The sequence below is a fragment of the Protopterus annectens genome, chromosome 2.part1, assembly GCF_019279795.1.
Source record: "Protopterus annectens isolate FY-2018-M chromosome 2.part1, PAN1.0, whole genome shotgun sequence".
Classification (NCBI taxonomy): Eukaryota; Metazoa; Chordata; order Ceratodontiformes; family Protopteridae; genus Protopterus; species Protopterus annectens.
This window is the reverse complement of record NC_056729.1, coordinates 1,253,846,759-1,253,869,585: the sequence shown is the minus strand read 5'-3', so window position 1 is coordinate 1,253,869,585 and position 22,827 is coordinate 1,253,846,759. Positions and strand designations below refer to the sequence as shown.

Sequence of the window (22,827 nt, the reverse complement as noted above, 5' to 3'; positions counted from 1 at the left end):
ATGTAGGTAGAAACTAATCGCATTCCACAAGTACATGGCTCTATTCATTGCAGCCTCTGCTACTATTTAAAATGGCCTCTAAAGTCTTTATTTATTTAAATAAATGCAAATACTCGTTTTTTGCACAAAAATGTAGTATTTGCTTTCCTTTCTGTTTTTCATATTTTATTTACAGAAAGCAACAATTTTCAAAGCATTTGTGCTGTAACAGAGATCTGGTTCAAGGCAGCAGAAAGCACCCCTGCAATCCCAGGCTATAACTCATTCCACACCTGTCGGCCCCAGAACTTGGACTGAAGCTCTAAAGGCAGTGGTGTTTCCATATTCATAAAGGATGCCCCCACCTCCAGATTGGTAGCTCAACATAACGCAGCACAGATACTTCAGGTGCAGCTAACATTGGGTAAGACAGAGATTCAGGTCATAGCCTGCTATAGGTCCCCAACCATCTCCCAAGACTCACACTCCACATTCCTAAGCACCCTGGAGAATATTAGGGTCCAACCTAACACTCTCATACTGGGCAACTTCAACTACTCCTCCATTAACTGGGAAAACTACTCATGTACTAATACACTTGCCCAATGTTTCCTGGAATTCATTAATTCAATGCCCTGGACCAGCTCGCTCTTATTACCACTAGAGGTAGCAACATCTTTGACCTGGTCATTACTAACATGGGCGACCATTGCTCTACACCAATAGTCAACTCCTCCCAGGTTAGATCCGGCCACAAGCTGTGTTCTACATGAACTACAGAGTGAACTGGCACCTCACCTCAGGCTTTGTCCCTACCGAATGGCACACTGCTACAGTCATCCCTCTCCACAAACGAGGAGCAACTACAGACTCTGGGAACTATCACCCCATTAGCCTGACGAGTCTGATATGCAAAGCTATGGAACACATCATCGTGGACCTAATAAACAAGGATAAAGGGAATCTCCAAACTCTGGATCCCACACAGTTTGGTTATGTGAAAGGTAGATCATGCCTGCTCAACTTAGTTGATTTCTTTGAGTCAGTCACCAGAGCGGCAGATGAAGGTAAGGTGGTTCATACAGCCTACCTTGATCTGGCCAAGGCCTTTGATACCATTTCCTACTTAGGAATCATAGAAAAACTCACTAAGGTAGGCATCGACCCCTATACCACTAGGTGGGTTGCAAACTGGCTCACAGATAGAACCCACAATGTGAAAGTAACTAACTCCAAGTCAGACTGCCGACTAGTTACGAGTGAAGTCTCACAGGGTTCGGTCCTGGGTCCTTTCCTGTTTGGTATCTACTTCTCTGAAGTCCAGGCAAACATGAAGGGACTCTGGCTGACAAAGTTCACAGACAAATGCAAGTTGGGAGCTACTATTAACTCCACAAGTGATGTTGACATCCTACAGAATGGCCTCACTGAGACAAATGACTGGTGTCAGAACCATGGCCTTAAGCTCAATGCCAAAAATGTGTCGTCATCCCCTTTGGGAAAAACCTGGTTCCCATGAATTACCACATCAATGGTAGTCCACTGAACACAGAAGGCATTATAAGAGATCTGGGAACACAGGTTGACAGCAACCTCTCTTTTGATCACCGCATTGCCACTGTGGTCAGAAAATCCTTCTATGTGACACATCTCATTACTAAGGGTTTTGCATCCAGCAAGAAAGTGGTCATTGTCTCCCTCTACTCTTCACTCATTAGGCCAATCATCGAGTACAATGCCCCATTTGGCAAGTACCTTACTAGACACCTGCAACAACTGGAGAGGCCGCAAAAATACCTCACAAAGAGGATTCTAGGCCTTAAACACTTGTCCTGTATGGACAGACTCAGAAAACTACAACTATTCTCTGTCTCATATCACCTACTTACAGGCAATCTTTGCTTGACTTACAAAGTCATGCCTGACCCAGCTCTGTTAGAAATGCTACATCTAAAGAAATCCCAATCCCTCCGAACCACACGCTCCAGAGACCTTAACCTCATTACCATAATCAACAGAACGTACTGGAGGGAGAGGTTCATAACTCAGAGACTGTGCATGCTATGGAATAGACTTCCCATACATGTCAAGCAGAGCACCTCGCTGACCCTCTTCGAGAGAAATCTCGATGAGTGGATGGGAAATAGAATATTCACCCCGGGGATAACTTCAGTGGCTCTACTCGACAGAGGCACTGGGAATGAAGGTCGGGTGGCACAATGCCAGGGTAATACTATGACTAGGCTTGTAAAGGCCCAAGGGTCATTAGCCTAGTGCACACCTAAGAACCTATGAACCTATGAAAATGTCTTATTTCAGCACTTGGGTTTAGCTAGAGAAAAGGGCTTCCTGCTCTACTATAGTCAATCAGTGAATTAATGTACTCAGGCCTGCGTATGTCATAACATGGTAAAGATGAGTAACTTTTCCTTTACAGAATAAAGTAACTATCACAGAAACATCATATACATCAAATTGTGATGTTTTGTGGGAACATTTTGTTCCTTTTTTTAGTCAAAACATAATGATAAGAATCAATAACCCATGTGGACTCACATTGTGAGTCACTTTTCAGGTCAGAAATGAAAACATGTCGAAATACATTTTGGAGGCGCATCTATAGTTCATTGCATGACTTTCAAAGAAATACAACTATATCTATGTTCCTTGGGATTTTCTTAAAACATAAATAAATAGTCATTTGACACATTGGACTGTGGTTCCAACAACCTGTGATGGAAATAGTCAGCTCATTTAATTTATTATTTTTTTTTTAGAGCTTTATGGTGCATCAGTTGTTCAAACTGCAAGGGTTGCAGAAACATCAGCAGGAAAAGAATGCACAGAGGTAAAGAACTGACAGATTAATAAAATTCTTTATGTGTTAAGGCAACTGATTGCAAAGGTTGCAAACCTTAAACCGGGAGTAAAAGCAGTCATGCAGCATGTGGCCAAACTGAAAACTGAAGTGAGCACTCGTATCACGTAGCGGAATGGCATTCTGTGCAGGATTCATTTTTAAACCTTATCAGTGCTGGGATAAGTTGCATCCTCCCCCAAAACCATGAATAGTTTAAAGATGTTATTGTAGAATGAAGGAATGAAAGATTCATAAAGAGTATGCAAAACCTTAATATGTGTACACCACTCAATAACTGTCTTACCTCTGAAAATAAAACTTTAAAGCAAAGTAGCGTAGTTCTAATTCTAGGGCTGTCTAACTTAACATGTTATCAGTTATCCCAAATCAGTACAGCTTCTGAGCTAGATAGAGACACTCCTGCCACCATTATTGTTTTAATTTGCTTCTCACAGATGCAGTTATGCAGATGTTACTAAACCATCAATATTGTTTATTAGTATCTGTGCTTGTCATAATTGTCTGACTATGCCCTGTACCAGAGAACTGCAGTGTGTGTGTGTGTGTTTGTTTGTTTGTGGGCGTGTATGCGTGTGCACGTGTGTGCGCGAGTGTGTGTATGTGTGTGTGTTTGTGTGTGTATGTGTGTGTGTGTGTGTGTGTGTGTGTGTGTGTGTGTGTGTGTGTGTGTGTGTGTGTGTGTGTGTGTGTGTGTGCATGTATGTGTTTGCAATATACAGTTTACATAGTTTCAACACATAACTAAACCACATTAGATCAGAAAGCAAAACTTTATAGTATATAAAATGTAGTTTCAGTATGGAAAATATCTACATATATGATATGCTATTTTGGCTGATATTTCTTGGCCTATCCTTAATTCTTTACTTACCCTTTCCCTTTTTCTCCCTTCATATATCTATCAGCCTTCCCATATTTCAGTACCCTACCCCCGACTTCAGTTTCCTTTTCCCTCCAAACTCTTCCCTCTTTATCCTTTTGCAATCATGCAGTCATCCTCCCAGAAATTGCTTCTTTTCTATTCCATCCTTCTACACATAACCTCTCATTCAGCTTCTGTAGCTCCCTGTAATTTTCTGGAAATAGATTCAGCTTCTTTCATGATCTTTCATCCTTGCACTCTGTTAGAATATTGCAATTGCCCACTCAACCACAAACAGTATATCTACCTTCCCCAAACTTCTCCCATATACCCCATTTTTAACAACCACCATTTCTAATTCAAACCCATTTTGTTCTCATATCAACTACTCTCCCTGTTCATATCTTTGATCTCTTCATCCAACCACATTTGGAGGCAGTTTATCCATTGATCCAGCATCTCAAAACCTAGTCATGTTCTAGACTGCATATGAACTTGTAGCTTACTACCTTTGTGTATAGGTATAATCTTGAGCTCCTAAACTGGTCCTGTTCTTCATAAAGCACTACATATCTTCTGTAGTTCCTCCCATCAAACCATCTCACTTTCTTCATTATTTGCCATTCCCCTCCATCTTCAGCGATCCTCCTTTTTTATTTTATTTATTTATTTATTTGACGTTTGTTAGCCAGGTTAGTCCATTTGAGCCAATGGCCTGTTTTCAGTGGAGACCTGAGGAGAAAAGCTCCAGTAATGCTTAAAAAGATAACATAGTAGGCAATATACAAAACCCAAGAAAAACATGGTAGCAATACAGTGCAAACAAAAAACTGCATATGCAGTCATCAGGTGAAATAAAAAAATGAAGTAACTACATCTAGTACATTTAAGTATCTATAATAATGACATAAGTTTCCCAGGTAGCATAATGTAGTATTGACTAGTGAGAAGATTAGTCATTGAATTATTAAATGTAGACAGGTAATGAAAAAAAAAAAAGAGAAAGAAAACAAAATACAACATTATGGAGGATTTAGGCAAGGACAGGCTTTTGAGTTCAGAAAGTAGTGCTTTTTCCTCTTCCTTCCAAAGTATGTTGTTGTTTTTTGTCTTTCGGCTTTTCCCGGTTAGGGGTCACCACAGCGGAACTCCGGTCCGCTAATGATTGGCAGTAGATTTTCACGAACACCGAGGTGCCAGCTTGATGTTCAACCTTCAACGAAGGCACGCCCATTTACGCATGTCTTTCGAACGCCCACCCAACCACGGGGAGGACATGCAGACTCCACACAGAAGGCACTCCACGCACTTCAGCCGAGAATCGAACGGGAGAACCTCTTGCTGTGAGGCAACAACACTGCAGCTGCACCACCGTGGATTCCAAAGTATGTATATATATATATATATATATATATATATATATATATATATATATGTGTGTGTGTGTGTATTCCACAAGCAGATCTTCCCAATTGTTTCCATTATTCCCAAACTACTAACCTTAACCTTTCACTTCCTTCCTAAATCTCAGCTCCACTCTTATTCTCCTTGCTTGTTTTACTGTTGCTCTGTCCTGCCCACATTTGAAACTTTGTACTTACCAGCAATGAATTTCCAGATGAAGCCCTGTTATTAGCTTGGGCTTCTTCTCCTCATATTACCAAGCATCTCCGACCTACACACTGATTTCTTTTTCCAACTCACCCCTCCATCATCCTCCCATTAGCTTTAACCATGTAGTTACTCTATACAGTCCCTGGTGATTCCTGTATTAACTCATCCTCTACAAGTTCCTGTTAATACTGACCTCTATTTGCATTAGATATCCCTCTTTCAATGCTTCTCTTTTACTCATCTCCCATTCCCTCATTCATAGTGTCCCCTTTACCACTTGTGCTGCATTTTCTGCCCTCTAGTCTGTCAAAAGGCTGGGTCTGTCTCTTCCATTTCCCTAGTTCTGAGCCATGCCATTTTTTTTTATTTTATTTTTTATGCAGATGCATACATATTTTCCCTTGACAGAAACCTCACAAAAGGCTGTTGCATTTTGCTACCCACCTGTTCCTCTGAGGAAATTCAAAGATGCCTAGGCAAATAAAGCAACTGTAAGAGTCTAATCATATCAGATTTTAACTGGTAGTCTGTCTCAGTCCAACAGTTCAGTTGATTCTTTATCGTTTTTGTACATTCTGCACTGTACATCCTTATCATTTTTTTAATAGTCCTAAATAATTTGATGCCCAGGTATTTGATCCTATCCATCTATTATTTAGTCCCATTGTTCAGAAATTGCATTGTAGTCTCCAGTATGATAAGCCCACATCGATTCTGTGCTTCCTTCACACCTAACAAAACAATGCATCACCAAAGATAAGAAAACCTATTAGTCAGCCAGTCAAAGCATACACAGTAGTATCCAAAACTATTCTGGGCTTTAGCCAATAAACGGTGATATCTAGGACAGGCTACACAACCAGCATCAAACACAAAGTAACAAAAGTAACAGTGTAAGTGAATTGGTATGTTGCATTCAACTGCACTGCTAAGTTATGTCACAGCATGTGATTTACTGTTTGATTGCAGACAGTGCAGTTATTATTGCCCTTTTTCTCCATTGTTGTGTCATCTTGGTGTTGGAATATTTAAAGTTGTTTGTGGGTGGAACACAAAAAAAACATTAGGGTGCAGGGAGACTTACACCCAAGTGAAAACAGTTTCTGTTTCTTTTCCATTTGATGGGCATACATGTAAATATATATTTTTCAAAATAGTACTGAAACAGTCTGATATAAGAACATATTGTTATACAGATGTTTAGTTTCATTCAGTACAAGAAGTCAGTATTAAATGTAGTATTCAGTTCTATTATACTGCTACACTTATATGAAAATGTACTGTTATACTAAACATTGTTTTGTTTTAATCTGAACTTAATTTAAGAAAGCACGATATTAAATTCATGCTACATTCTGCTACACTGTTTTTCATATGACTATTGCTCTTACAAAAGCAGAAATGCTAAGGTAGCAACTATGAGACTTATTATTTTAACATTATCAGAATGATTTTGATATCAAAATCTTTACAAACTATTTTTGCAAAAAGTTATGGTGAATTGTTTGTTCTTCTTTCAGCTTTTTCCTGTTAGGGGTTGCCACAGCAGAACTCTGGTCTGCTAATGCTTGGCAGTAGATTTTTTGTGGGTGCTGAGGTGCCAGCTTGATGCCCAACATTCACTCAACCATGGGGAGAACATGCAGACTCCACACAGAAGGTGCTCCTGCCGGGAATCAGACAGAAGAACCTCTTGCTGTGAGGCAACAATGCTACCACTGCACCACCGCAGACTACAAAATAGTCAAGATCAAAACTTTGATTGAAACTTATCATGTGACTAAATTATCTTTACATAAGCACCTGTTTTTAATTTTAGTAATATTTTTGAAGATTTGTGTTAGCCAAAGGACAAGAAAAATGCATTATTTTTATTTAAAAAGACATTTTAGGCAATAAGAATGATATTTTGTGGCATTTTACTCAGTGCGAGTTATATCTGTTAAACGTCCTGTCCAAGTTTTTATGTTGGAAAAACGGACAGGAAATTACGTAATAGAATTTACGATCTTTTGTATTGTATAAAAAAGAAGGATATGAATAATGCACTATACAGACATTTAGCTGGTAGTGCTGGTTGTAACACCTTCAAATTTGCCATTCTTGAAGTAGTTAGGAACAACCCCAGGGGGGGTAACATCAAGGCAATTTTGGGGGAAAAAGAGATCAAATGGCAGTTAAAGCTGAATGCGGCAATTCCACCAGGTATCAATGAAAATATTCCTACTAAGCCCCTTATAAGAAATTAACAATGTTGTAGTTTTGTCAGAGAGAGACATATAGACATATATACATATACACTCAATCAAATATCCAATATGTATATAAAATAATTTTTCATTGTTAAATATAGGCATTTATATACTTTGGTAATACACAATATATTTAGGCAGGTCATAACTATATATTGTATTTGTTATGTAATTAGTATCTACAGTAGGATTATATCTTACATTTGATATTGTTCCTTTTATGCACTCCATGCATTTGTCATATTTTATATGAAACATTCACCTAGTATGTATTATTAGAGTTGGGGTATGGTTCATATTCCACCGATAGAAAATTTTTATTATATGATAGAATTTTGATGCTGTTTTAGGCATTTTTTAACCATTATTAATACTGATAATATTTAGAAGGCTGTTTATATGGGTTTTACCAAATCTATGTTCTTATGTCTTTAAAACTTAATGGTAGTTTAATTGGTCAGGTGGTGTTTTAGGCGAGAATTTTAAAGTATTTAAGAGACAAGGTTTGATATATTCAGTGTTCTGATGAAATCTACATTGGGTAGATGAAAGCGCTCAACCTTCATTTTGTATTTCAATAAAATAAGTTCTTTGTGACATATTCGTGGATTGTGGTTTGTTCTGGGAGCAGTTTTTGGTGCTGTCTTTCTTCTAGTGTTGAGTTCCTTGAACCTTCGTTGTTGGTATTTGTCATCAGCCATGGATTCCATTGGGGATATATCCTGTAACTTCTCTCCTGTCAGGAGAGATGAAGTGGACAAAATACACTCAGAACTGGTGATTCTAAAGGGTGAAATCACCCGGTTGTTGGAAATGATGACACCGCCTATCACTTCACGTAACACAGCTTCGGAGAAAATTGAAATGGAGGGGATGACATCACCACGTTCCGACATAGGAAGTGGTAGTTCCAAGGAGATTCCAAACGGTCAAGAAGCCCTGAAAAGGAACAATTCACAGTCCAACGGCACTTTCTATGGTAACGGAACCACTGGCAATCACATGCGTCAGTTTAATCTTTCTACTGCATCTGGTGAGGTTTCGGAGGATGTGTATGTTTTGTCAGGGGCTAAATCTAAACGTATGCAACCCACACCCACCTATTCTTCCCAAGTGGGTTCAAACTTGGTAAATATGAAAGAAACTGCCACATCCAACAGGCCAAAGACATTGGAACCTATGGATGGTATGAATAATAAATTTACTTTCAATTTAGATAATTTTTTAAAACTGCCTTATGATTTCCGGTCCATGGATAATCATAAGAAACACAGTACTGTACAAGAACAAGACATCACTTTAAAGGACATGATTTTTAGCTTCGGAAAGAAGCTTAACCGGATAAAAGCCTTGCAGATGGATAATTTATATTTACGCAAATGTGTGGACTGTGGCATTGTCCCTATGGGTCTATGTTTTTTTAAACAGCCCATTGGGATAGAACTAAATGAGACCAATATATTGACTTGTAATAAAATGTTTGACGGTTTTGGTAGGCAATTTATGGAGTATATAATATCCTGCAATGACAAGTTGAGTACTTTATTAAAAGATGTAGAAGAACTCAATGTTGCTATAACCAATGATTTATTGTACCCACAGTGGGAGAAATTGCATGTTAAGCAATTTCACTATGTAGAAAGTAGTAGTAAAAAAATGTTTGATAGAAACTGCAAAAAATTTCTAAGGGATACAAGACAATATGAAAATGAAACTGCCTACAATTGGAACAAAAGAATTAATGTTAAACCTGATAGACGTGATAGGGGCAATGATGTGGACTACATGTCCAATGATCTTGATAGAGAGGAATGCAATGGGGAGATTTTTTAGAGCAAGAAAAAAAGTGGAAGAGCAACTACAAATGGCAAGAAAACAGATGGAGACAAGGGGATCGAAGAACAAGGAATCCCCACAGGGGTTACTAGTACAGGAAGGTGAACCTACTGGTATTAGGGTCACTGATGGGGTGGTATATAGTGTAGGAGACTTCAAAATATATAATTATACACAATACCCCATAAACATTGAACACTTTGATACATTTTCGAAAGGTATGAAATATATTCCTAGAAGGAAGTTTGATCTGGTTGATACTTTAGTCGAGTTCAAGTTATTCTTGAGAAAGATAAATTTGGGTATAGTTTTTCAAAATTCATCTGATAAGCATACAAAAATGGACTGCTTAAAGAAGAAAAGTAATTTCACTCCACCCATGCACAATACCCTATCAATCTTTGAAAAGGTGGTCAGTAAGAAAATATATGAACTATATGGTAATTTACAAAAATCAGGTGATTCTTCCTGGTGGAATGTAGCAGTCGAAAAACTATTAGATTCTATATATTCTCAAAATATTAGGATTATGACTGCAGACAAGGGGGGTGGAGTGGTATTGTATGATATGGATAATTATATTGCCAAAATATTTGACATTTTGAATAATTCCGAACAATATGAAGTAACTTCTATCAATCAGATAAATATTGCCCATAGAAAAATTGACCTGTATCTAGAAGAATTTCTATTGGATGATCGAATCACATTTGACCTGTACAATTTTTTAAAAGTAGAGTACCCCATAATGGCAACTATAGTAGGAATTCCCAAAATACATAAAAACATCAGGAATCCTCCTTTTAGACCCATTATCTCAGGAAGTCATAGCAAGGCCTTTCCATTTGGTAAGGTCATTGATCAATGGTTAAAGCAAATCTACAAGTTGATACCACACATTATTAAGGACTCCTGGGAATTTTTAGGGAAGTTCAAACAAGACATATGGGACCCCAATTTATTATTTGTTACCATAGGTGTAAAGGATTTGTTTTCGTGCATACCTAAAGCAGATGGGGTGACTTGATTTATTAACAGTCTGAATAAATACAGTCAATTACAGTGGGACAAGATCGATATACTAACAGAATTCATCAATATTGTGCTAGATAATAACTTCATATTCTTTGAAGGGGAGTATTACAAACAAATAGCGGGTGTAGCTATGGGGGCTGCTTGTGCCCCCATATATGCCAATCTCGTCCTATTGGATTGGGAGGAGGAATTTGTATTGGAATCACCCTGGAAGGAGTACATATGTTGTTATGTCAGGTACCTGGATGACTTATTCATCCTTTGGAAGGGGGATGAGGAGAAATTGATGAATTTCATCGATTACATCAATGGTAGTACTTCCTACTTGCAATTTACTTATAACATCAGTAAGACAGGAATAAATTATCTTGACACTTACATATTCAGCGATGAACACACTTTTCAATCTAAGATCTATAGGAAAGACACTTTTGCAATGCCTATTTAGAGTTTTCCAGTAATCATCCCTATACGCAGAAAATAAGTATTTTAAAGGGGCAATGCATAAGGGCTGCTAGGATGACCTCCAGAAAGGAAGATATGATTCTTGAGATGGCCTTTATTGGCAAACTATTTAGACAGAGAGGTTATCCTGAGGCCATGATCAAGGACATCACCGAATATGTTATACGAGAATGGGGTAATAAATATATGCCTATCTTGGGCAAGAGTTTATTGTCAACCAGCGCAAATGAATGCAGTACATCAGGATATCACAGGTCATACATAATACAATTTGCACATCACGTAGGGGAAGTGAGAAAGATTGTAGATAGTAATTGGAATATTCTTACTAGTGATGAAGGAATTTGTGATAGAGTGGGTGAGAAACCAACATATGTATATAAAACAGGGATCGATTTTAAAAAAATGATTGACATTAGGTCTAATCACAGAGATAATTCCGGGAACACCCATAGGACAGGGACTAAGCAATGCGGACATTGCAACCAGTGCCCTTCCATTTTACAAGTGGAGTGTATTAGTTTAGAGAATATTATTAGAAGTAGGATTTATCTTTGTAAGGGAAATTGCCAGACCCAACATGTTGTCTATATAGGAAAGTGCATGTCCTGTCCAAGTTTTTATGTTGGAAAAATGGACAGGAAATTACGTAATAGAATTTACGATCATTTGTATTGTATAAAAAAGAAGGATATGAATAATGCACTATACAGACATTTAGCTGGTAGTGCTGGTTGTAACACCTTCAAATTTGCCATTCTTGAAGTAGTTAGGAACAACCCCAGGGGGGGCTAACATCAAGGCAATTTTGTGGGAAAAAGAGATCAAATGGCAGTTAAAGCTAAATGCGGCAATTCCACCAGGTATCAATGAAAATATTCCTACTAAGCCCCTTATAAGAAATTAACAATGTTGTAGTTTTGTCAGAGAGAGACATATAGACATATATACATATGCACTCAATCAAATATCTTATATGTATATAAAATAATTTTTCATTGTTAAACATAGGCATTTATATACTTTGGTAATGCACAATATATTTAGGCAGGTCATAACTATATATTGTATTAGTTATGTAATTAGTATTTACTGTAGGATTATATCTTACATTTGACATTGTTCCTTTTATGCACTCCATGCATTTGTCATATTTTATATGAAACATTCATCTAGTATGTATTATTAGAGTTGGGGTATGGTTCATATTCCACCGATAGAGAACTTTTATTATATGATTGAATTTTTATGCTGTTTTAGGCATTTTTTAACCATTATTAATACTGATAATATTTAGAAGGCTGTTTATATGGGTTTTACCAAATCTATGTTCTTATGTCTTTAAAACTTAATGGTAGTTTAAAAAACATCTTATTATATTGTATGGGATAATTTACAAAATTTGTTAAAAAAATTTTAATTTCAATAGCATGGTATTTTAGTTTAATTAATTGATCTGATTGTAGTGGATGTCTTTGTAAATACTTTAGTTGTTTTGTTGAATATTATAATAATACCTATTTTTAATTACTTGTATAAAATTGTTATGATATTTCTCTTATATGTTAAAACAATAAACCTGTTTTGAAAAAAAAAACTTAATGGTAGTTTAATTGGTCAGGTGGTGTTTTAGGCGGGAATTTTAAAGTCTTTAAGAGACAAGGTTTGATATATTCAGTGTTCTGATGAAATCTACATTGGGTAGATGAAAGCGCTCAACCTTCGTTTTGTATTTCAATAAAAGAAGTTCTTTGTGACATATTTGTGGATCGTGGTTTGTTCTGGGAACAGTTTTTGGTGCTGTCTTTCTTCTAGTGTTGAGTTCCTTGAACCTTCGTTGTTGGTATTATATCTGTTAAAATTAGAATGCTCTAATTTAGCCAACACTGTCAATGGTTTTAGCATCATCATTCTTGACAATAGCTTTGGGACAAAAAAAGAGGGTGGCATTCTTTTAAATGATACAGAAGATGCACTTTTGTTTGGTTCCTTTAATGGACAAATGAATGATAAGATTTCATAGACTAGTCAACTTGTTTGATTTAATGCAATATTGCAATCTTGTCTTTTTACCAGAAATGGTATAAAGTGTTCAAACACTATTCAGCATGCTACCAAAAGAGATCTGAACTTATTATAACACAATTACACTTGACACACAAACTTCCTTTGGTGTGTCTCCTTTAGGGCTTTATACTAATAAACTACCTTCATTTTCATTCCAGAAGAGAGAAAAAAAGCTTTCAGAAACATTGGTCTGACGCTGCAAATATATGTGCTAAGACTTAACATTGAACCTGGTAAAGCTGCCTACAAGACACAGGGAGCAGAAACTAAAATATTTTATGACAAATTGCCCACAGCATTTTTAGCAGCGTAGACACTTCAGTGAAAGAACAGGCAACTGTGCTAAGAGGGAAAACTAGTTTATTTAAATTATGAACAAGAAGCTGCAAAGGACACATGCAGAATAATGTTTTGGAGGAGGAATGAGGTTTAAGGTAGACAGGTATTGGATGAGATACATAATGCTTGAATGACAATGACTCTTTATAGAAGTTTACATAAAATGTATGATGTCTGCAAATGAAAATATGCTGATACGGTTTGTTTTCATTTATATAAATGTATGATTGCCTATATCATAACTAATAATTCAAGAAAGATGTTTTTTGTTAAAAAAGAAGCTGCAAGTGACATAAATGATCTTAAAAACAATAGATTCCTGAAATAATAGCACCCAGGTGATGTCAACAGTGACAACACAAAGTCTCGTCAAATAGCCAGTCAGTGTCAGTCAATATATGTTAACCTTTAAGGGTTATGTTCATCAATAATCTCTGCTAGAATCAACTGAAGAAGACATTAATGTGACATAAAACACCAGCACTGAATCATAACAATATGAAAGGCCTACTACTCAAGAGAATTAGAAAAACAATAGATTGGAATGATCATGTACATGCTCAGAATAGAAATTATGATACAAAACTCAAAAGTCCTATGCAGCAGTATTTAGAGACAGAGTAAAGTTGCAAACAAGGACAAAAATTAATTAATATTAGTAATGAGATACTGTATTAAAGTTTATGTATTGAAAATGTCATGGTTAACTCGAGTAGTGCACATCTTAATGAAAAAAAGAAAAATGTGCTTTTTAAATCAAGAAGCTCATGCCCGCACATATTCTGAGTCTCAAACATGTCGAATTGACAATTAACATTTTATTAGAAAGTTGTACTTGAATGTTTATTATGCTTCTGGTAAAGAAAATAATACAGAAAATGAATACAGTATAAACACCACATCACTGTTGCAAGTAATTTGTTGACAAACTTGAATACATATGCTATGAGTAATTCATTCTGCCAAAGAGAATTTTAAGTGAGTTAGAGTCAACTGGTTATTAATGATACTGAAGAAATTACAATTCAAAATCATGGCACATTATCCAATATAGTTTACAGGAATTTAGATTTTAAAATAAAACAGCAAAAATCATTTTGTCATATGATTTGAAATTGAGATTACTGGTATTTATTACAGTCATATCAGAAATGATGTACAAGGCTTATTAATAATGTATTAAATGAATAAAACAACTTACACAACTACATAGAAATGGCAGTACATGACCGAACTAAATTCAGATCTAGCCAGAAAAACAAGAAATCATGGCATAAATAGACTATACAACAGAAGAAGAAATTCCTGTCTAGAAGTAAATGGGAGGGTGCACAACAGACAAAAAAATATCCCTCATTATTCTCAACAGGAAAATCAGGGAAGACTTCAAAAGCTAACTAGAAGACTAAAATAACCTCCCAAGCAATGGATAACCACAAAGCATTTTTAGTTATTTCCAAAATCTTAACGAAATACTCAACAATGTGCTGAGTTGGCTGTAAATGGCACTACCTATAGTCAGCCAGAAGAAATAGCAAACCTGCTGGCTGATAAATGAAATACCCCCTACCATTCCTTTGCCTGTTATCACAAAGGAGTAAGTTGCCAGTGTAGCCTCTAAAGCTAGAAACACAGCATCAATGGACACTGATGGAATCCAAGAGTTCCTGCTAAATAGCTTGAAACATAACCTGGCAGACCCACTCAGATCTCTATTTAGCCATATCCTCACGACAGGCTTTGTCCCAGAAGAGTAGAGGACACCAACAGCCATCCCTCTGCACAAGGGAGGTCCATAAACTACCAACCCATAAGTCTGACTAGACTGATATGCAAGGCTATGGAAAGGATAATCATGGATCTGATTAATAATGACATAGGAAATTTCCAGACTCTACACCCAATCCAATTCAGCTTTATCAAGGGCATGTCCTGCCTGCTAAGTCTGGTGGACTTCTTTCAGAAGGTCACCAGGACCATGGATGAGGGTAAAACAGTGCTTACTGCCTACATTGACCTGGCCAAGGCACTTGACACCAATACCCCTCTCAGGTATTATAGATAAATTCACAAAATTGGGCATAAACCTCTACATCTCCAGATGGATAGCCAAATGGCTCACTGATAGGACACATGTTGTGAGAGTTGGGGAATCTACAGCCAGCAAGAGGCCAGTCACCAGTGGAGTACCACAAGGCTCGGTGCTGGGCCAACTCTTGTTTGGGATATACTTCTCAGATGTCAAGAGAAATGCAGATGGCCTTTGACTGACCAAGTTTGTTGATGACTGCAAGTTGGGGCAATAACTGACTCCAAAACTGATGTTGATATCCTACATTAAGGTCTGATACAGACTAATAACTGGTGTCAGAGCCATGATCTCAAATAAATATGAAGAAGTGCATAATAATACCTTTTAGAAAATCAAATACCCATGCAAATTATAACATCGATAGCATCTCCCTAAGAGTGGACCCGGTGATGACAGATCTGGGTAGTAAGATTGATAGTAATCTGAACTTTGACCACCATGTGTCCACAGTGGTGAGGAAATCCTTCTATGTGGCTCAACTTATAAGTAAGTGAGGACATGGCATCCAGGTGTAAGGATGTCACAGTAATACTATATTCCAGCCTCATCAGACCAATAATCGAGTACAATGCACTATTTGGCATGTATCTAGCCAGGAACATGCAACAGCTGGAGCATCCTCAGAGGCTTCTGAACCAAGCAATATAGGGTATAATCAAAATGTCATATGTGGACCAATTAAAAGCCCTACCACTATATTCAGTTTCCTACCAATTACTAAGGGGTGAGCTGTGCCTGAACTACAAGGCAGTCTCTGACCCAGCTCTGATTGAAATGTTGTATATTCACTAAGCTAACTGCATGAGGGTCACCTACTCCAAAGATCTACTTCTGATCTCTGACATGAATAGGTCATGCTGGAGAGACAGATATGTGTCCCAGAGATTACCCTCCTCTAGAACAGGCTTCCTAATCATATGAAGCAGAGCCTTTCCATAACCATCTTCAAGCGCAATCTGGAAAAATTATGGGAAATCAGAAATTCACTCCTGGGATGATGCCAATGCCCCTTATGGACAGAGACAGTCTGTAAAATAGTCAAAACCCCATTTGGTGACCCTTGTTATCTTTCCTCTAGGGATAGAAAATTGTGCAAAATCTGGGTAAAACTGGCGAGGCTTATAACGGCTCTTGAGTCATTATTCTATTAATCTCCCATAGACCTATGAACCAATGAAAACCACATAATATTTATAAAAATTGCAAGCATTGCAGTCTTTAAAACAACAAAAAGCATTAAAAATTCAAAGAAACAGATAAAGCTACTAAAAAAGTGGTAAAAAATTATTTGCATATTTCTTATAACATATTGAATCACACAGATGACAATATAATGCTCCCTTTTGATTCATTACTACATACTCAGATATGAGGTGTTAAGCAATAAATGAAGATTGTTTTCCTCTTTTAGAAAAAAAAAATCTGATGTGTAAAATGAAAATTAATAATCTATTAGTCTCCTAAATTAAGTGCTGCTTTAAATCTTATTGTGGTCCTAAACTATAATATGCAACATTCCCCTTTTCTCTCTACACTTTTTTTTATTAAATATCAGTGAAATTCAAAAACTTTTTATACAATTGTATATTTTATCTATTGATTTAAAATCATTTTCTTTGGCTTTCGTCAATTAAGTAAATTAACTAGATATGATACAAATAAAAAAATACAGTGTATGATATTTATAATATTTATTTTTGAGATTTAATTATGGTAACATTTGACATAATATTTTCAAACAATAAACTGCAAAGCATGTTTCCATTGACATATAAAATTCTCAGACAGGAAAGATTATTTAGGAGAATTGCTTGACATTTATGCTTTAGTCTGTTTAACCTGTTAAATTATGTATACCTAAACAGTTTGTTATTATCAGACTCAAAAACAATTCAAATATAATCTTCAGACAGGAAAGGTAGATTGAAATTTACCTTGAAAAAAAAGAAACTGTTGTCATCTCACTCTCTCTCTCGATTCATTGGCCCTTTCCTACCTTCTTTGATAATCATATCTGACTGCTAGAGGTCTTGTCTCACACAATCCGTACATCTCTTTGCTGGATGCCCTAGTTTCCTCTTGCCTTCGTCATGTCTGTCCCAAATCTTCTTCATCAGATTGTCTTCTCCATTCCCACGCATGGGCCCAAACCACCATAATCTGTTCTCTTTGAAATTCTCAGCAACTAGTCCTAGTTTGGCTTCTGCTCTGATGTCCTTATTACTTTGCCTATCTCACATTGTAATATCCTACCACCCATCTAAGCCACTTCATCTCCACTGTCTCTAGCTTCCTCAACTGTTCTACCTTTACTGCCCAGGTTTCTGTAACAAACAGTAGTATAGGTCACACCACTGTCTTATGGACTGTACTTTTCCCCTTCTTTGGTATTCTTCTGTCTCACAACACCCCTGACAGTCTGTGCCAGTTGGCTGCTGCCCCTCTGATTCTGTCTTTGACCTCCTCATTCAGACTTCCCTTCTCCTCAACCCTACCTCCCAATTACTTGAAGCAGTTAACTTGCTCCACCATTTTCCATTCCATTTCATTTATCACCTTCTTCTGATTTCCCTCATTTGCTGCCATTAGAACTTATATGTACTCAGTTTCATCAATTGTGCCTTCAATTTTGCATTCCATTTACCTAGCCTTGGCTGACGTTTTGTTCAGAGTCTGCCTGTAATGGCACATTATCTGCATACAGCAATGTTGTAGATCTGCCTTCTCTGACTTGTATGTTAAGGTAGTCCATCAGCAGTATGAGCAACAGAGGTGTCACAGATGAACCTTGAAGCACACCCACTCCCACTGGGAACCCCTCTGTGAGTCTGAATGCTAACTGTACTTGTGTCATTAGGTTATTGCAGATATCTTGCACTGATTCTACCAATGTTTCTTGGATTTCAAACCACTGCAGGACAGCCAACTCAGTTTTATTATGGCCTTTTTATATGCTTTCTCCAAGTCTAACAATGCCAAGTTGGACTCCTTCCTCATCTCTAGCTTCTTCCAAGTGTGAGTCCAGACTGCTCATTTCCCATCTTACATTCCAATACTCTGTGTAATCATTTATCAGTCACACTCTCCAAAACGTTCCTGCAGGGACAGGTGTTTGATGCCTCTATCCTGTCCACAGTTGTTAATGTCCCCTTTCCTCTTGTATACTGGCAGAAATATGTTTATTGTCCAGTCATCTCTTATATGTCATTCTCTCCATACTACTATGAATACCTTCAGGAGCCATTTCTCCCCTAACTCACCCAACATCTTGATCACATCTACCATGACCTCGTCTGAGCCTGTTCCTTTCCCTGGCTTTATTTTTCTTAGTGCTGTTCGTCTTCTTTGGTGGGCTCCTCCTCTTCTCTCACCCTAGGCTGTGTCTCGGGCAGTACAGCTACTGTGGTGTTTTCTTCATTCAGAATTTGAAGGAAGTACTCCTTCCATCTTCCTTTGATGTCCTATGGACTGGTAAGCAGGTTGTTGCTGGCATCCCTTACAAAAGGTGTCTGATAACTATCTTCTTCAGCTTACTGTCTTTGCCTTGCAACCTGATAGAGTTTCTTTGTGCCATCTACTGTGTCACATTCCAGAAACTGGTACAGTGCCTCTGATTCATAGGTTCATAGGTTCATAGGTAGGTACTAGGCTATCTGCCCAAAGGCATTTATAATCCTATCCAGAATGTGTTGGCTTTTGCCGCCCCCTTAGATTAGTTCCCTGTGCCTCTGTCCAGCAGAGCCACTGAAGTGATCCCCGGTGTAAACTTTCTGTTTCTCATCCACTCGTCAAGGTTCTTCTTGAAGAGTGTTAGCAAGGAGCTCTGCCTAATGTAGATTGGAATCTTGTTCCAAAGCATGGGAAGTCTCTGGGACAGTAATCTATCCCTCCAGCATGCCCGATTTATTGTTGTGGTGAGGTTTAGATCCCTGGAGCATGTGGCTTGAGGGGATATGGTTTTCTATAGGTGTTTCTGTCTATTTTATAGTGGTATTACCTGTTTTTCCTGTTTTTATAAGCTTTAATTGTTGGTTGCACTTCTTAGTTTAAGTTTGCTTAAAAGTTAAACTACAGGTTAATACACTCAAGTGTTCTAGCTTTTGATAGCATTTAATCGAAAAGCAAAGCATTTATTGTGTTTTCTGTTCTATCTGTGAAAAAAACTTGAAAAAAAACAAAAAAATATTCTTGTTCTCCTAACTTTCCTGGATAGTTTGTTCCAGTGATCAGATTTTGCTGATCCCTGGGCTTTGTCTTGGTTCCTGTACTTCTCCATTTTCTTTGTTTGGTCAGGGGGAAGTTTCTTTACTCACCAGTGGGAGTGGGGAGTACTGAGCTGCCTGTTTGTCCTCAGAGGAGTGGTTTAAGACAGTAACTTGTAGTTCAGTGGCCATTTTGGGTCATTTCCTGCCTTTTCCAGCCCCCTGCTATAAAGCACGCTTTAGCGTGCTTTAGCGTGATTTAGCACGGAGTTGCCACTAGAGCAGCATCGGGCAGCGCTGGTTTAACAAGGTTAAATTTTTTCTGGCTCCATAAAGTCTGTTCTTCATTTTTTCCCTTAGAACTGCTCTACTAGTAACCTAAACAGTATATCCCTTGACTAAAAAGCGCAGCACTTGTTCCTAAAAGTTTTTTTTTTTTTTTTCCTCAAAAAAAAAAAAAAAAAAAAAAAAAGCTCAGCACTTGTCACTTCTATATTATACAAAGTCCCTCACTTGCGAAACCCCCCCAGGAATACCCACTTCCTTACTAAGTCTTCTCTTATTCAGTCTCATACCTAACTTCTTAATTTTTCTAGCATGTCGAAGGGCCAGATGCTGGCGTCCTCTCCTGCCCAGTTGGTGAATCTGGGAATATTGAGGCAATGTTACAATTACCTCATGTACACAGACAACCCTCTCCTCCTCCCACATAACACAAATACTTGCGAGAGATGCAGCTATTTAGCCAAACTGGAGGCTGAGCTCTCTCAACTCAGGACTGGCAAGACCAGACAGGAAGAGAAGGCAACTACACACACCACAAAACCAGCCTCACATAATGCTACCACACCACTGAATCAAACACATAAACACACAAAGACATACTCGGAGGCTCTGAGTAAAATTTACCTAAACAGCAGAGGCCTCCAAAGCAGACACCCAAACAACTGCTACCTCAAGACACCCCACAAGCAACACATAAACCACAAAATCAGTGTGCAAAACAGTCACAGCCCTTAAGGCCAAATACAACACCAAACATACTTGTCATAGGTGACTCCATAGTCAGACACACTGACGTCCCACTCACCAGGCTGAACAAGGGGGGGTCACAGTAAGCTGCCTATCAGGCGCTAGAATCCGCCACATAACACAAGCACTCGGGTCACTCCACGGCAAGTACAAATATGACACAGTCATTGTCCATGCTGGTGTGAACGACCTGAGACGTACCTCCCTGGACTACATGAAAAGAGACATAGAGGAGCTCTCTGATTATGTAGCCCAGGCAGGTATGACCCTGACCCTGAGCAGTATCCTTCCTTAACCAAGAATGATGCCACAATATAGAGACAAGATGATCAGCTTTAACAATTGGCTTAATGTCTGGTGTCATTCAAAGGGGATCCAGTGTCTGTCTGCCTGGGATGACATGCTTGACAAGCCACGCTGCTTCACAAGGGACGGCTTGCACCTGTCACCCTGGGATTCGGATATTGGCTAAGGCTCTTGCCACCCCATAGTGCCTTTTTAGGCAAGGCTCAAATTCTAAACCTACCACCCTAGAAAACAAAAATGGGAAGAAACTGAGGGTAATGCTGCTCAATGCCAGAAGTCTAAATCTCAAAATGCACGCACTCGAGGCCCTTCTCAGTATGGAGAACATCGATGTCTGTGCTGTAACTGAAACCTGGTTCAAGGCTCCTGAGAGCACCCCGGCACTATTAGGTTTTACCTCATATCATGCGTTCCGGCCCCAAAACCTGGACCACACCACAAAAGGAGGGGGTGTATCCATATTCATAAAGGATACCCACACCTCCAGGTTGGTGGCAATGCACGGCTTCGGAACCATCCAGGTGCAACTAACCATAGGCAAAACTGCTCTACAAATTGTAGCATGCTACAGGCCACCCTCTCAAACTCAGGAACCCCACACAGCCTTCCTGAAGACACTGGAGGGTATAAATGTATCTCCAAACACCATCATATTGGGTGACTTCAACTACCGAATATAGACTGGGAACATTACTCAAGCCCTAACTTTCTAGCCCAACAGTTCCTGGAGTTCATAAATTCAAATGCCATGGAACAGCTAGTCACTGTTCCCACGAGAGGAGAAAATATACTAGATCTCATTATCACAAACATGGGGACAAAATGCTCCACACCGAAGTATATCCCTCATTGGTGAGATCTGATCATAAACTAATCTCACTGGAAATCCACATCCCGCCCCACCCCAAACTAAAAAGACCACAGTGAAGAACTTCTCTAAAGCAAACTTCACACTACTCAAGACTGGTGTGGTATCCTTCAAGGCCCCTGAGCCAGTGGAAACCACAACCCAAGCTGCAGAAGCCCTTACAAATGCCTTCTATGAACACCTCCAGGACTGCATGGATCAGGCAATCCCAAATAAAACCAAGACTCTTTCCACAAAGGGCAAGCGTCCAGTCTGGTGGACCCCAGCCATTAACAAACTTTACAATAAGAGGAGAAAGCTATTACATGATAGAACAAAATCCATAAAAGGAAGTCACCCTGATCATTATTAATAAAAAATACAAGCACTCATAAAATCAACTAAGGCCAATTTTGAGAGAAAAATTGCCATGGATTCAAAGGACAATCATAAGGCCTTTTTCAGCTATGTTAGGAACCTGGGTGGAAACTCCCAGATATGCTCAGAATTAGTCCAAAATGATACAAAAATCACTGAACCCACAGACATTGCCAACATACTGGCAGACAGGTTCAGTGCAAACTTCACACCCCTAAAGGAGAGATAACTATCCCAGCGGAGTGTAGCCTCCCAGACATCTCAAATGCGCAGGTGAAAGCTGCTCTCTCTAAAGCTAAAAACACAGCATCAATGGGACTGGATGCTGTCCCCAGCTGTGTGCTACACGAGCTAAATGAGGAATTAAACCCGCACATAAGGCAGCTGTTTAATCTCAGCCTTACCACAGGATACGTGCCCAAGGAGTGGCGTACGGCAACTGTGGTCCCACTCCACAAAGGTGGTGCCTCTACGGACCCTGGTAATTACCGCCCCATAAGCTTAACAAGTCTAGTCTGCAAAGCTATGGAGAGGATCATAATGGAGCTCATAAACAAAGATATAGGAGACTTGCAGACATTGGACCCGACCCAGTTTGGCTTCGTCAAGAGCAGATTATGCCTTTTGAACTTAGTCGACT

General features: G+C 38.5%; 1 protein-coding gene across 1 annotated transcript in view; it reads right to left on the bottom strand.

Moving 5' to 3' along the window:
* BLK (BLK proto-oncogene, Src family tyrosine kinase) overlaps positions 1-22,827 on the bottom strand; it is a 961,491-nt gene that overhangs the window by 438,222 nt on the left and 500,442 nt on the right. The gene's annotated exons all lie outside the window — the stretch shown is intronic.